Source organism: Penaeus monodon, chromosome 19 (assembly GCF_015228065.2).
Source record: "Penaeus monodon isolate SGIC_2016 chromosome 19, NSTDA_Pmon_1, whole genome shotgun sequence".
Classification (NCBI taxonomy): Eukaryota; Metazoa; Arthropoda; class Malacostraca; order Decapoda; family Penaeidae; genus Penaeus; species Penaeus monodon.
The window spans coordinates 21,063,357-21,063,650 of NC_051404.1; positions in this window are offsets into that span (position 1 = coordinate 21,063,357).

Consider the following 294-nt stretch of genomic DNA (forward strand, 5'->3'; position numbering starts at 1 on the left):
ACCCAAATAAAAAAGGAAACGGACAGTTTTTTATTTAAAATTTAAAACTAAAGAAAAGATCTGTGTCCAAAAAAACAGATCCAAGCGGGCACCCTGAAAGATTTTAAAGTAAAAAAGAAATGACCCGGGGCGAAAAGGATTCAAAAACTTCCGTTTTACAAATAGAAACTTAAAAGAGGGGACGTTCTCCAATTAACTTTTGTTTTCCAAATTTTTATATGATTTTTTTAAATAGCAAAACCTTTTGGTTTTTAGCTCCTCTCCCTTTAATTGAAAAAATTTAGGAAAGGGAAC